Source organism: Ostrinia furnacalis, unplaced genomic scaffold, assembly GCF_004193835.3.
Source record: "Ostrinia furnacalis isolate ACB-3 unplaced genomic scaffold, ASM419383v2 OfSCF0682, whole genome shotgun sequence".
Lineage (NCBI taxonomy): Eukaryota > Metazoa > Arthropoda > Insecta > Lepidoptera > Crambidae > Ostrinia > Ostrinia furnacalis.
In genome coordinates this window covers 1,113,669-1,126,884 of record NW_021130921.1, presented here as the reverse complement: position 1 = coordinate 1,126,884, position 13,216 = coordinate 1,113,669, and the positions used below count along the sequence as shown (strand labels likewise).

General features: G+C 33.6%; 1 protein-coding gene across 6 annotated transcripts in view; it reads left to right on the top strand.

Moving 5' to 3' along the window:
* Dh31 (diuretic hormone class 2) overlaps positions 1-13,216 on the top strand; it is an 81,131-nt gene that overhangs the window by 34,385 nt on the left and 33,530 nt on the right. The window lies entirely within an intron of this gene.

The following is a 13,216-nucleotide window of genomic DNA, read 5'->3' as shown; positions in this document are numbered from 1 at the left end:
TCAATAGTCCTTGTCTGGACAAAAAACTTGAAGTAGTTTTTTCTTCTTCTAAGAAACAACGTTGAACAATTAAAAATTATGGAAGAATAATTCTATTCTATTCTATCAATAAGTATTCATTAATTATTGATAGACATAGATAATTAGGCAACATTTTTAGGAATTAATAAGACTAATTTATAATAATGAATTAAATTCTCAGAATAAGTACCATATTTCTGAAACCCAGACTTGAATCTTTCAATTTTAACTTCGTGCTTGAATTTCTTGTTATATTATTATTATGGTTTCAATTTCAGTAAGTACGTACGTTCCATGTTATGTCAAAGACATTTATTACATTCCGTAATCATACAGTTAAATCTTACATTTATATGAAAGGTGATACTTTCATTGCTGTTTTAGCACCTTTATTGTCCCCGCAAATAAGCTTTTGTGTATTTCTTATCATAATTTTATAATGAAAAGTGGCACGTAGGTAAATTGCTATAATAAAGATTAAAATCAGTCTGTATAATATGTAGGTACCTATTGTACCTATAGGTACATATTATACTGACTAATTAACTGTGCTTGTAGCTTCGTATGTGTAAAAATCGTTTTATTGTAATTTTCAATCAACGTACAACGCAGATTAAAACAAGCCCAGGTATTAGAACTTCCCTGAATATAAAACGCTGAAACTATTTTTTTCTAGTCACTTTTAAGCAGGCTTTCTAAAGTCGTGCTGCTATAAGTATCTGATTATTTAGTAAGTGTAACATATTAATATACTTAAAACTTTTTTATAAGCATGACGTATTTCACTATCGATTGTCGGAAGATCGTTTGATAATCGGAATCGAAGAAAATTTCCAGTTAGAATGTATACCCGAGTCGGATACAGGACACCGCCGTCCCCTCTGACATTTATAGCACAAAGGGGCGATAGCGCATGTTCTAAGCCGATGGAGGTTTTATGCGGCTTTCAGCTTACTGACGCGTTTGCTTTCTTTGAAAACAAGAGAGTGTAGTTATTTACTATAGCAAACTGTGTGCCTACCATGAGTTTACGTTAGGTGAGCTCGCTAGCGAATACGTCAAAAAATTATATGAAGATTTTATTTTTTGAAAGTAGCCGCTAGGGGCGCTGCACAATATGTCATACATTTAAATGTCATTTTTTTACGCAGTCGCTAGCGAGCACACCTAACGTAAACTCATGGTAGGCACACAGGTAAAGGAATGTATGTAGTTTTGACGCTCTGTTTTAATGCATTGATACTATTTTTTAGAGTCGTATGACATTTAATAGCACAAAGCGTATGTTCTGAGCCGATTGAAGTTTTATGCGGCTTTCAGCTTACTGACGCGTTTTCTTTTAAAATAAGAGAGAGTTCTTTACTGTAGTACACAGGTGAAGGATTGTTATTGTGACAACCATGCGGTTTGATCTTGTTGATGAGCACCTTCATGCTGTATAACGTAGAGCTGGCTAGCTGGAACCGCTATGATAGAACTGTCATTTATATTCAAATGTGATGTTGTCTTTAGCTGTGTAATGGCTGTGCCGAACTCTCTATTGTAAATATTCTACGTGNTGTGTAAAAAGGGTAATTGCAAAAAATTTTCTACGAAAAGGCAATTCAATAGTCCTTGTCTGGACAAAAACTTTAAGTAGTTTTTTCATCTTCTAAGAAACAACGTTGAACAATTAAAAATTATGGAAAAGTAATTCTACTCTATTCTATTCTATTCTATCAATAAGTATTCATTAATACTAATTAGGCAACATTTTTAGGAATTAATAAGACTAATTTATAATAATGAATTAAATTCTCAGAATAAGTACCATATTTCTGAAGCCCAACCTTGAACCTGTAAATTTTAACTTCGTGCTTGAATCTCTTGTTATACCTATTATTAATTATTATGGTTTCAATTTCAGTACCTACGTTCCAAGTTATGCCAAAGACATTTATTACATTCCGTAATCATACAGTTAAATCTTACGTTTATATGAAAGGTGATAATTTCATTGCTGTTTTATCACCTTTATTGTTCCCGCAAATAAGCCTTTGTGTCTACTTATATGAGTGTCGCATAAACAAGTACCTACCTTTCTTAATAATGAAAAGTGACACATGGTTAAAATAAAGATTAAAATCAGTCTGTATAATATGTACCGTATGAGTAGAAATCGTTTTCAAGTCATTTTCAATCAGATAATACAGTCAGTCCGTATTCACAATGTTATTTCGATAGAACGATTAGGTACTCAATAGGATCGCAACTCAGTTTGTCATTTGATGTTCAATCACTGTCATCCAATTAAACCAAACTTCAAAATAGGTAGGTGAATACCGTGGAGGTAACGATCGAATACATAAAAACGAAATCGAAACAATATCGGACGATAATACGTGAATACGAAAAGTGACTCCAGTGATCAAATCGCTTGCAAATTTTGTTAAGACGTGAATTAGGCTACAGGTATTATTATAGAACTTCCCTGAATATAAAACCCTAAAACAATTTTTTTCTAGCCACTTTTAATAAGCAGACTTTCCAAAATGGATCTATCTATACCTAATATAATACTTAATACTTTTTCATGCATTACGTATTTGACTCTCGATTGTCGGAAGATCGTTTGATAATCGGAATCGAAGAAAATTTCCAGTTAGAATGTATACCCGAGTCGGATACAGGACACCGCCGTCCCCTCTGACATTTATAGCACAAAGGGGCGATAGCGCATGTTCTAAGCCGGTTTTATGCGGCTTTCAGCTTACTGACGCGTTTGCTTTCTTTGAAAACAAGAGAGTGTAGTTATTTACTATAGCAAACAGGTAAAGGAATGTATGTAGTTTTGACGCTCTGTTTTAGCATTGATACTATTTTTTAGAGTCCCCTATGACGTATAGCACAAAGCGCATGTTCTGAGCCGATTGAAGTTTTATGCGGCTTTCAGCTTACTGACGCGTTTTCTTTTAAAATAAGAGAGAGTTCTTTACTATCACACAGGTGAAGGGTTGTTATTGTGACAACCATGCAGTTTGATCTTTATAAATATGCACTAAATAATCTTTTTAAAGTGCTTGTAGCTTAGTGGTAGCTCGATTCAATCTCAGTCAGATTTTATCCAATGATTGGTCTAAAAATTTAAATTTAAACAATCAATGCTTTAATAAATGCTTGAAATTGACTGATTTTATGATTTCTTCTAACTTCTGCCACTGAACCTGATGTTACTAAATACATAAAACGTGTTATAACTACATAAACTACTTATATTCAAGCGAGGCATTTAAGAAGATACATTTAAACATACAGTTAATCAAGTATTCTACCATAACTTGCGTACCTTACTCAAACCTACTTTTAAATGTATTTAGGTCTTAATGCAAATAAGGGAAAGGTACACAATCCATTTAGCAAACGTTAAACAATTTTGCATATAAATAAAACAAGGTACTGTTAATTGGAACTTAGTTTAATTAAAACCTTTGTGATTTGATTTATAGGACTCTATAATGAAAGGCAATTTAACACCGTGCTGTTCTTAGTTGTTAGCGTAATTAATTAGCGTAGTTAAATTAAAGAGCACTTAACTAAATCTTCAAGGAAGTTATCAAACTGTTTTGTAGTTAGAACAATTTCTTACAGCATTTAAATTATATACCTAGACTCATCTTTTCTTCTACCTTCGAAAATTCTATAGAAATACCTATAAAAATTATATTATTTGTTTTAATTCACGTAGGCGAGTGAGCTTTACATGTGTGGTGGCTCGCTACTGTTTGTTTTTCAAAAGTTTTGATAGACATTATACTATCGTCCGTGCTATGGTTATGTGCATGAACACGTACACACAAGTAAAGCTCACTCGGCTTCGTGAGTTAAAAGAACTACTATACTTTATTGTCTAATGTTGATGTCACTGAAGCAAAAAGTTTGCGAATGTCTTATTTGCGTAGGCAGTAATAAAGTGTGCACCATTTTTTCAAGTGTTGGACACATTTTATGTAGAGTTCCACTCTAACTTTGGCTATCCAAGTTAGTACAGTCACGGAATGAAAAGGTTCGTCAGTTTTCAAATTGATTCCTTCAACGAACGCGAGCACATATTACCTTTTGAAACTATGTTACAGAATAATCTTGAGTTAGAGAAAATAATCTTTAACTGTTCGTCAGTAAAGTTCAAAATTATTCAGATCAAAGTTGTTTGACTATTTATCTTGTCAAAAAGATTATTATGATTGATAAACTAAAACCTTCTTGTTGGTTCAACCTGCCATTATTATTTCTATTAAATAAAAAAAAACTATTGTCAATTGGTCAATGTCATCATTGTATTGCACTGATGGGATAGCAAATAAAAACAAGGCAAACCAGCCCCCCTAGACAAAACGCACTTTTTGATCGAATCGAAAATCGAATCCGTCAAATTCCATACAAAAAAGGGGCTTTTCGACCACTTTTCGACTGGTTTGCGATTATAATGGCACTTTGTCTAGACCCACTTATTCGTTACTTAACGTCATATTTATTTAAATGTTAGCAGCACTGTTTCTTGCACTGTAATGTTGGCAGGTTTGACTCTTACAGTACCTAGTGCAAGCGAAAACCAACACTAAGGTGACGAACCTTTTCATTCCGCGACTGTACATAAGTTAGTGCGTTTGAATGATCAAATACCCCATATTGGGACGTCAAGGTAACCTTTTGGGACTTACTCTGATCCTACATGAAAAAATGATGGAAATTTATGACTCGTAAAATGCCTCAGCTACAGAGTGGCTTTACCGAAATTGAGTATTAAGGGATATGTTCCGTAAGCCTCCATAATTTGCAATGCAGTGTTAACAGAATTTGCTCGAAAACGTCCTAATATAATAAGGTAAAAGACCCCCTAGTGGGCTTCATACTTCCTTATGAAGATACTTCGTTTTATAGACTTCATCATTTACTTTTGAAACATAGATACTTATCTGGTGGTGGCGTGAATTGCCCGTATTCACAAACATTACTGTATGGTCTCATAGTGCGCGTGGACGCACAGGGTGACACACGAACCAATCATAGAGCTCTATTCAACGCTGTGCGTTCGATTTGCTGCTTCACTTAAGCATGCTTCGTCTGTGAATACGGGTGTTATTGTTTTCTACCTCTACTTGCACAGAAAATTTCGGTTTATTACATGTATTAAATAATAAATTATTTAAATTAATTTCCTCAAAAATATCAAGGTTCCAAAATATTATGCAAAATCTTTTTTTAGCATACGACTATAAACAAATTTCTGGCAAATTGACTGAAAAAAAAATCGAGTAAGATCATCCCCCGAATTAATCAGTTTGAATTCCATAAACCTAACATAAGCAAAGGGTTGTGAACTGACATAGATTGATTCGGAGAGGTCCTATAGAGTATTTCACAAAAAAGGGAAACGTAAAGACTCCATGCTATAGAGTTGTATATTTTATGGCATAAAGTAATAATATCCCGCCGTGTGCCCAGGGCCCCATTGCCGATTGATAGACGGGTAACTTTGAGTTCAGGGATCCACATTTCTTTCGTTTCATAATATTGACCTCAGAATGTCGCAACTTTTAACATACCAGCGGCATTAGATACGAATTAAACTAAATACTACCTAGGTAGTTGTATGCTTAAAATATCGTTTACTATACAGTCTCACGAACCTGCGACCGGCACTTTTTTCGAGGCTAGACTACACTTAAGAAAAATCGTGACATTTTGTATTTAAAATTAATTGTCAGCCTTAGTAATGTATCAGGGAGTGAAATACTCTGCCTGAAACTTAACCTCAAAAGGCCAATGAATAGGCCTTTTCTGAACTCGCCAATTCTGTCATGGATCGCATTTTCACTTATACGAAATTCAGGAGCAATCCCATTCAGAATTATAAAACAGTAAAACGCTCGAAGACTTTGGGCTGTTTCTTACCGATCCATAATAAGACTCAGGATGCTTCATACAAAGTCCGAGCCTAAGTCAACAAAAATATTTTAATATGTCGCATCGCGTGGGCAATCAAGTTAACTTATATTATGGTTATCTTTTTCGCTCGCTACGCTCACTTAACTACAGACTAACAACATTATACTGGACTTCTTTGCTATATTGTGGGTTTGACAACTAAGGTATCAAACTTAATGAGCCAGCAATGTCTACCATAGGCGTCTGACATAACTTAACTCCGAAGTTTTACAGCTATAAAAACTAAAAACTCATAAAACTCATTTATTTCTGTAAGTAGGCTTTAAAAAAGCACTTTTACACGTCCCAGTATTAACCCTACCACTGCTTCAGGACAATAAATGGGCCAGTGCTGAGAAGAAACAGCGCAAGAAACTCACAGAAGTAGCTGTGCCCGCGGCTTTGCTTACATGTTTGTTTATGTTTACAGATCGTTATTAATATAGCCTATTTATTCTCATGTATAAACAACAATACTGTGAAGTTTCATCCAAATCCGTTCAGTAGTTTTTGCGTGAAAGAGTAACAAACATACATCTATAAATGCATATAAACTTTCGCATATTTTTTGGCTATCTTTGAGTCATCTTTACACTGTATGTCTCAATTCGGAACCGAATCCAGAACCCCGAGTAGAAAGAGAGCCTGAGGATATCTAGACTAAAATGGGAAAAGAGCCTAAAAATAAAGTTCATCAACCATTCAGGTCTAATTTGCTGTAACTAATAAACAAGCAGCTGTACACTGACGTTGATCGATTTGAAGTTGTCTTTACATTTTTCCTTTTCTTGGACGACCTTTGGGAACAAAGTACCTTAATAAATACTGCTTAAATTAAGAAAGGCCACGACAATTTGTGTACTTTTATTTGTATTTAACTTAAGTTGTTTTACTTTTTAGTACCTACCTAAATAAATGATTTTTTTTGTCCAAGACAATTTGGAGTCTAAAAAAGAGCAGTTTATTTTAAAGTTTTTGATTTCTATCTATTTATCTGTATCTATTTTTGGTTTTGTTGTTTTTTTATTGTTTAAAAGACTGTTTAGGTACTTTTATTGTGTAATTCGTTTGTCTTCTACAAAATAATATAGAGCAGTAATAATTAAGTGTACCACGAAATCAAATAACCACTATATCAAAATCACTGACCTCCAATGCGATTTGACACTATGACAGTGACACGGACCCTTTTTCGAAATGCCATTATCTTTCAGTATTCACTTTGATAATATAATTAATTCAATTTCTGTAGTATGGAGATGGAAATTCATATACTAAAAGCTTATTTTTCAACTGCTTTGGAATGATATGACGAGAATTTGAATGTCATATCTGAATAAAGTCAATATAACCTAGTTTATTATTTTAGTCTTTTACAAGGTTGATGAGAAGAAAATTTTAAATCAGTATTAATTAGGTATTTATATTCCATGAGACATCGACATGTCTGAGAAATGAGACAAAATTGAATTAACTTCACTTTCAATACATACTCGCTCAAGAAAATATTAACGTTAAAATCCACTTTCGTCTCTATAAAAGCTGTTAGAAATAATTCAAAACAAATAAAAACAGTCGTGTTTCAGTGGAAAATTCAGACATTTTAGAATGTTCTACGGGTAGAACGATAATGACATTTCTAAAGACGCAATCTCAGCGATGTCAAATTGCAATGTTAATCGGCAAATATTAATAAAGTCCGGGGTGGTAATGATAATTGGGAGAATAATGATTTTCGCGGTTCCGCTTAAAAGCTTCGTTAACAATCGAGCTGGAATGGCATTTTGGCATTTCAATTGCATTAATGACACGTACAGTCAGAATCGAAAATAGTGCAGAAGAATGTGAAACTTAATGTCGAAATTTGGCGACCGCTTTTTGATAGGATTAGATTACCAGATGTCACTAGTTCGATCCCAGCACAAAACAAACATTTGTGTTCGTTGACGTCGTTGGTATCTTCAAACTTCAAATGTAAGAACTTTTATAAGTACTTGGTGTACTGGGAGCAATAAAGAAATTAAATTTGAATCTTGTACTATCCTTAGTACAAACGATGCTTAATTTCTTGCTAGATATCTTGTTTGCTTATTTAAATAATGTGTAACGTAACCTCACAACAAATATTTTGGTCCCACTTTGTGCGCTTTAAAGTTTAATAAAGTAACTTCATGTCAGAAACAAATGGGATTTATGTGCTCTACTATTTTTCTATTATTAAACCACTAAATCAACTCTGTGATGGGTGTTGTACCCGCAGTCTGACATAACCCACAGGATTTATTTGTATTTTGTACTGCAAGTCACATAATAGCCGAGTAAAAAGTTTAAAATGGGATTAAAAATAATAAATAAAGTCCCAATTTACTTAAGCCCTGAAATACTACGCCAAATTCGAAATTCTACGCAATGTAAGCTGGGCATTTTAGTCAAAATAAAGTAATTAATTCCACGCAGAGCGCAAAATTTATAAGGATTACAGCACGTGCGACTAAATATAAGTAAAAAATCCGGTCAGATTAAAACCGGACAAAGTCCGGACGTGTCCGAAAATACGTACGAATCCGGACGTGTGGTTAACCAACACAGAATCATCGCGGTATCAATGGGACTTTCAAGACTAACAACTTGAAGTTACAAATGTCGAATAATTTTCCGCCGCTCACAAAGTTCTCCACTTCGTTTGAACTTGAGGGATCTCAAATTATTATTATATTACGAATGTTCTTTGAAACTTTTGAAAAAATCCCTGAAAATTATTGTTCAAGCATTTCCCACGTGGAATTTATTCTTTTGCGACCGTAATGCATGTTTAATAGAAAGTTAAGAGTTTCAGGTGCAAGAGGATTTTCATTTGGAATCCATTACCGTCCTGTTAGAGGCCATTTTGTTTAGATTAGGTTTCATTTTGAATGCTTTTTCAGAGATTATTTCTATGCCATGACGAAATAATGGTGACTTATGGCTCTCTAGTTTTATTAAAGTTCGAGCCGGTCCATACTAAAGTTTAGTAAAAAGGACAAACGTTAATTGAAGAGCCAATTAAGTAAGTCGGCTGCAGAAGATTGTTTTGAGTTATTCCTTATTCAAAATATACAAAAGAAATGTTAAAAATTCATAAGTTTACAAAGGGATGTAAACTAGCAGACAAAAGACAGTTGCATTAGGTACTACTTTACAGTATCCTTTGACTCAGCACTGCTTTTTCTTACGTCACCTTATTCTTTTTTTGCTGACAGAATCGCTAAAATCAAGTGGCAGTGGGCGGGGCGGTATCCTTCCGTTTGGCAAAATTACTTTTCGCCAAATTTCACTTCGCAAACAACTTATCGCCAAAGTTTCATTTCCCAAATATACTTTTAGCAACTGTACTTTTCGCAACTAATTCATTTGGTCCAATTATCATTTGGCCAAATTTTACTTGGCAAATGTTTATATAGCAAATGTTTTATTTTGCCAAATATTATATCCCAAATAATTTGTTTGGTCAAATTGACACTTCACATACTTACCAACCGTTACCCACAAATCAAACCATAAGGCAGATGATCATGGTTTTCACAAGAATTTTATNAACAGATCTTTATAAATATGTCCTAAATAATATTTTTAAAGTGCTTGTAGCTTAGTGGAAGCTCGATTCAATCTCTTTTTTGTCCAGTGATTGGTCTAAAAATTTAAATTTAAACAGTCAAAGCTTTAATAAATGCTTCAAATTAAACTGACTTTTAAAATTCCTTCTAACTTCTGCCACTGTATCTGATATCTTATGTTACTTTACTGTTCAGTTTATGTTAATTTTAATTTTTTAAGATACGTAAGTATGTAAGACATGTAGTTAAATACAAAATTGATAATCAAGTAAGGAATTTAAGAAGATACATTTAAACATACATTTAATCAAGTCTCCTACCATAACTTGTGTACCTTACTCATACCTACTTTTAAATGTATTTAGGTCTTAATGCAAATAAGGGAAAGGTACACAATCCATTTAGCAAACGTTAAACAATTTTGCATATAAATAAAACAAGGTACTGTTAATTGGAACTTAGTTTAATTAAAACCTTTGTGATTTGATTTATAGGACTCTATAATGAAAGGCAATTTAACACCGTGCTGTTCTTAGTTGTTAGCGTAACTAATTAGCGTAGTTAAATTAAAGACCACTTAACTAAATCTTAAAGGAAGTTATCAAACTGTTTTGTAGTTAGAACAAATTCTTACAGCAGTTAAATTATATACCTAGACTCATCTTGTCTTCTTCCTTCGAAAAATCTATAGAAATACCTATAAAAAATTATATTATTTGTTTTAATTCACGAAGGCGAGTGAGCTTTACATGTGTGGTGGCTCGCTAATGTTCGTTTTTCAAAAGTTTTGATAGACATTATACTATCGTCCGTGCTATGGTTATGTGCATGAACACGTACACACAAGTAAAGCTCACTCGGCTTCGTGAGTTACAAGAACTATACCACGGTAATATTATCTATTCCAGCTCGACCATATTTTTGAAATAAATGTCAACAGCCGCGCGGAACGTCACGGTATGACAACATGCGATAGGGCTGCCCACCTGCAGACCCATTTTCATTACATCTGCCTACTTACAATTTAAATGTACATATTAATTTGGTGATTGTAATTTTTTATTTTATTTTCACAAACAAAATACTTTGTGAATGAAATAGGATAAACATGCATGTTTTTTTGTGATTAGTACATTTAATTAAAAGCATATATTTGTGGTAAGATTTAGTAACAAATCTTATAAGTTTGTGATCGTAAAATGTATGCGCCTCGACTGAGACGTACAAAATGCTTGATTATTTTACAGGGTGTTACGTAATGGGTTTATAAGCCGACACTAGCCCATGTTAACATGTGCATAATTGGTATGGTGAAGTCAGAAAATTGATAACATCATTTTAATAATTTAAATTTTCATACAAATCTGATTTTATATATTTTATTTTTTATGAAAATAAAAAAAAAATTAAAATGATGATATCACTGACTTCACCATACCATTTAATGTTAACATGGGCTAGTGTCGGCTTATAATTTTTTTTTATTTTTTTTTTATTTTTTTTTTATTGAGAAAACCAACAGCGTATTTATACAATTTTACCATACATAAATTTAACATACAATATGGCCAATAACAGGTTTCCCTTAAATTATTACCAATAGTACTAGTAAAGGTTGGAATGCTACCAATACCTATCCACACAAGTTCACACAACACTACCTAAACAATACACTAAACCCATTTACCTAACACCCTGTATAAATAGGTACTTGTAATTATTTAAAAAAAAGAGCGCTTACTGTTAAAAAAACAACATATCGTCCGTTTATTACTGTGGCACATTCGCAACACCCCTGACTTTTGCATGTCGAGCGCATACCGAGATTTAAATTTCGAAGGAAAGCTCGCGTTTCGTCCTTTAATATGAAGTTACAATACTGTATGATAGTATTACCGTGACTATACTTTATTGTCTAATGTTGATGTCACTGAAGCAAAAAGTTTGCGAATGTCTTATTTGCGTAGGCAGTAATAAAGTGTGCACCATTTTTTCTAGTGTTGGACACATTTTATGTAGAGTTCCACTCTAACTTTGGCTATCCAAGTTAGTACATAAGTTAGTGCGTTTGAATGATCAAATACCCCATATTGGGCCGTCAAGGTAACCTTTTGGGACTTACTCTGATCCTACATGAAAAAATGATGGAAATTTATGACTCGTAAAATGCCTCAGCTACAGAGTGGCTTTACCGAAATTGAGTATTAAGGGATATGTTCCGTAAGCCTCCATAATTTGCAATGCAGTGTTAACAGAATTTGCTCGAAAACGTCCTAATATAATAAGGTAAAAGACCCCCTAGTGGGCTTCATACTTCCTTATGAAGATACTTCGTTTTATAGACTTTATCATTTATCTTTTTTTTTGAAAGATAGATACTTATCTGGTGGTGGCGTGAATTGCCCGTATTCACAAACATTACTGTATGGTCTCATAGTGCGCCTGGACGCACAGGGTGACACACGAACCAATCACAGAGCTCTATTCAACGCTGTGCGTTCGATTTGCAGCTTCACTTAAGCATGCATCGTCTGTGAATACGGTTGTAATTGTTTTCTACCTCTACTTGCACAGAAAATTTCGGTTTATTACATGTATTAAATAATAAATTATTTAAATTAATTTCCTCAAATATATCAAGGTTCCAAAATATTATGCAAAATCTTTCTTTAGCATACGACTATAAACAAATTTCTGGCAAATTGAATGAAAAAAAAATCGAGTAAGATCCTCCCCCGAATTAATCAGTTTGAATTCCATAAACCTAACATAAGCAAAGGGTTGTGAACTGACATAGATTAATTTGGAGAGGTCCTATAGAGTCTTTCACAAAAAAGGGAAACGTAAAGACTCCATGCTATAGAGTTGTATATTTTATGGCATAAAGTAATAATATCCCGCCGTGTGCCCAGGGCCCCATTGCCGATTGATAGATGGGTAACTTTGAGTTCAGGGATCCACATTTCTTTCGTTTCATAATATTTACATCTGACGATTGCAACGTTTAACATACCAGCGGCATTAGATACGAAGTTTATAAAAGAAATAAAGAAATAAATAAAGTTTATAAAATAAATACCTAGGTAGTTGTATGCTTAAAATATCGTTTACTATACAGTCTCACGAACCTGCGACCGGCACTTTTTTCGAGGCTAGACACTTAAGAAAAATCGTGACATTTTGTATTTAAAATTAATTGTCACGCCTAAGTAATGTATCAGGGAGTGAAATACTCTGCCTGAAACTTAACCTCAAAAGGCTAATGAATAGGCCTTTTCTGTACTCGCTAATTCTATCATGGATCGCATCACTTAAATAAGAAATTCAGGAGCAATCAGAATTATAAAAGAGTAAAACGCTCGAAGACTTTTTGCTGTTTCTTACCGATCCATAATAAGACTCAGGATGCTTCATACAAAGTCCGAGCCTAAATCAACAAAAATATTTTAATATGTCGCATCGCTTGGGCAATCAAGTTAACTTATATTATGGTTATCTTTATCGCTCGCTACGCTCACTTAACTACAGACAAACACAACATTATGACGAACACTGGACTTCTTTGCTATATTGTGGGTTTGACAACTAAGGTTTTAATCCTGGAATCAAACTTGATGAGCCAGCAATGTCGTCTGACA